Below are 2,695 nucleotides of genomic sequence, written 5' to 3' on the forward strand. Positions count from 1 at the left end.
AGGTGTGGGTCCTCGGTAAGCTGTGCACTGGTCCCCTGGGCCCTGCTCTTCTTTCTCTATACTTTGTCTCTGTGTCTTATTTCTTTTCTCAAGTCTCTCGTTCCACCTAACGAGAAGCACCCACAGGTGTGGAGGGGCAGGCCACCCCTTCACAACGAATTTGCTAGAGTGGCTCACAAAATACAGGGAAACACTTTACATAGTGTAAACACTTTACCTATTATAAAGGATATTACAGAGTTGACAGATGAACAGCCAGATGGAAGGGATCAGTGAGGTGAGGCATGGGAGAAGGGGCCTTGAGCCTTGGTGCTCTCCCTGGGTGCACCATACTGCAGGAGCCTCCAAGTGTGTTCACCTCTCCAGAAGCTCCTCTGAAGCCTCTCCTTTTGGGTTGTTATGGAGCCTTCATTACATATGCATGATTGCTTATATTACTGGTCATTGGTTACACTTTTAGATAGGCTAAGTGGTTTTGTTTGTTTTTGTTTGTTTGTTTTGGTGAGACGAAGTCTCACTCTGTCACCCAGGCTGGAGTGCAATGGCGCGATCTCGGCTCATTGCAACCTCCGCCTCCCGTGTTCAGGCCCCGCCCCTGCCCCTGCCCCGCCCACCCTATGCTCTCAGTCACTCCCGACCCCTGGCCTTTCCCCCCGCAACCCGCCCCTTTGCCCTGGTCCGCCCAGGCCCCGCCCCCAGCCGCCGGCGCCGTTTACTGCGCGGGCAGTTTCTTGCAAACCCGGAAGCAGATCTCTTGGAGTGAAGGCTGTTCCTCGCCGCGTGAGTTTCCTTCTATCTAGATTAAACCTGCGTTTCGGAGTCCCCTGCATTTCCGTACAGGATGTCCGGGGGTTCCTATAGCCCTTGAAGTCCCCGCACGGGTCCCTCCATTCCGAGTAAATTCAGACGTTGTCGCGAGACTCTGGGGGTCGCATCGCTTTGGGTTAAAATCACACAGGCTGGCCCTTGCCTGCGGTATTTCGGCTTTCAGACCATGCAGACACCTTTCCTGCGCCGTTTCCTGCTTAAAACCCTTTGCTGACCTCTACCCCTGCCCTCTGTGAAGTCCTCATCCGCGAAGTGGGTGCAGGATTTTGCCGTCCCCTAACCTCGCCCTAGTCGGCTACTGGAGCGCAGGGCCGCAGCCCCAGTCCCGGGGAGGCCGCGTCTTCTGCCTGGTTCTGGGATCCTGCAGACCCTACCCCTCTCCTAAGGCGCCGTCGGCCCCCACCTCCCTCCTCCTCATGCCGGGCCCTGCTACTCCCCAGGCCTGCCCTTCGCAGTCACCGCTTCCCCTGAGCCCGCGTTGGGGAGGTGCCCGGGGCTTGTCCTGTGACACCCGGTGTTCTTGCCTGCCCAGCTCCACCCGCTGGAAAATGCGCTCCTCCAGGATGCGGGCGTCTTACTCCAAACCCTCCTGTGAATGTGTGGGCCAAGGGGATCAGGAGATAGAGAAAGGGGCTGAGACAAAAGCAGAGAAACGGAGACAGAGGAAAGAATGAGGGAAACCAATAAACATGGCAAAGTAGAGGATGGGTCGGGATTTGCAGAGACAGTAAGGGTGAAAGAAGTCGCTGAGAAAGTAACAGCATGGAGAAACAACTGGAGAAATGTAGAGAAAAGCTCGATATCTAGAGAGATGAAGGACAGCAAGGTAGGGAGAGGGGCAGCTCCTCCGACAGAGAGTGGGGGAGAGAAGGGGGGATTTGGAGCCAGAACAGACAGCAGCGTGGTGCTGGGACAGCAAGAGGGGGCACCCGGTGACAAGGAGAGCAGAGGGAGAACCACAGCAGGGGGAGACCTGGGATCTGGGGGTGCCAGAGAGTGGGGACAAGGAAGTGAGACAGGGAAGAGGGGATTTAACAGAGAGAGCAGAGATAAGGGAAGAAAGAGGCAAAAACATATGGAGATTGAGGACAACCAAAAGATTGGGGTGAAAGAGGAATAAGAAGTGAAACAAGTTGCAAGAATAGAGCAGAACAGGTGGAAGAGAAGGAATAGAGGGAAGGAGAAACAGCAGGAGAGGAGAAGGGCTCAAAATGAGGAGCAGCGACCCAGGCTGAAACACAGACAAGAAAAAAAGCCAGAGAGAGAAGAAGAGAATGAGAGATGTACACATTGAGGGAGGAAACACACAGGAAGGAAGAAAGAGGGGGCCTTTGGCCCAGACGCGTGGTGGTTTCATTGGGTGTGGATAATTACATCGTGATATATTGATTTCTGTGTCCATAGTCTAACAATTTTTTTTTTTTTTCTTGAGACAGAGTCTCTATTGCCCAGGCTGGAGTGCAATGGCATGATCTCAGCTCACTGTAACTCCGCCTCCCGTGTTCAAGTGATTCTCGTGCCTCAGCCTCCCGAGTAGCTGGGATTACAGGCATGCACCACCACACCTGGCTAACTTTTGTATTTTTAGTAGAGATGGGGTTTCACTATGTTGACCAGGCTGGTCTTGAACTCCTGACCTCAGGTGATCCACCCACCTCAGCCTCCCGAAGTGCTGGGATTACAGGCGTGAGCTACTGTGCCCGGCCCCTAATAATCTAACAAATTTTATATGTTTGTATTTTGTGGAGATGCTGGTGAGAATTGCAAAAGCCCTGTCTGTAAGACATGTGCATTTTATAATTCCTGGCATCAGAGGTCAGCTTCTATTTTTTTTTTTTTTTTTTTTTTTTTTGAGACAGTCTCACTC

General features: G+C 52.8%; 1 protein-coding gene across 7 annotated transcripts in view; it reads left to right on the forward strand.

The window, feature by feature from the left end:
• The first annotated feature begins 672 nt into the window (after nt 1-672).
• LOC111528907 (zinc finger protein 665) overlaps nt 673-2,695 on the forward strand; it is a 262,870-nt gene continuing 260,847 nt past the window's right edge. For 2 of the 7 annotated variants that reach the window (XM_023195772.1, XM_023195771.1), the window contains exon 1: nt 675-780. The gene's annotated coding sequence lies outside the window, so the exon portion shown is untranslated. Of the gene's footprint in view, nt 781-2,695 lie in introns of all 7 variants that reach the window. The other 5 variants (XM_023195769.3, XM_023195770.3, XR_002727195.3 and 2 more) reach the window with 5 other exon arrangements.

This window comes from Piliocolobus tephrosceles, chromosome 21 (assembly GCF_002776525.5).
Source record: "Piliocolobus tephrosceles isolate RC106 chromosome 21, ASM277652v3, whole genome shotgun sequence".
Taxonomy (NCBI): domain Eukaryota; kingdom Metazoa; phylum Chordata; class Mammalia; order Primates; family Cercopithecidae; genus Piliocolobus; species Piliocolobus tephrosceles.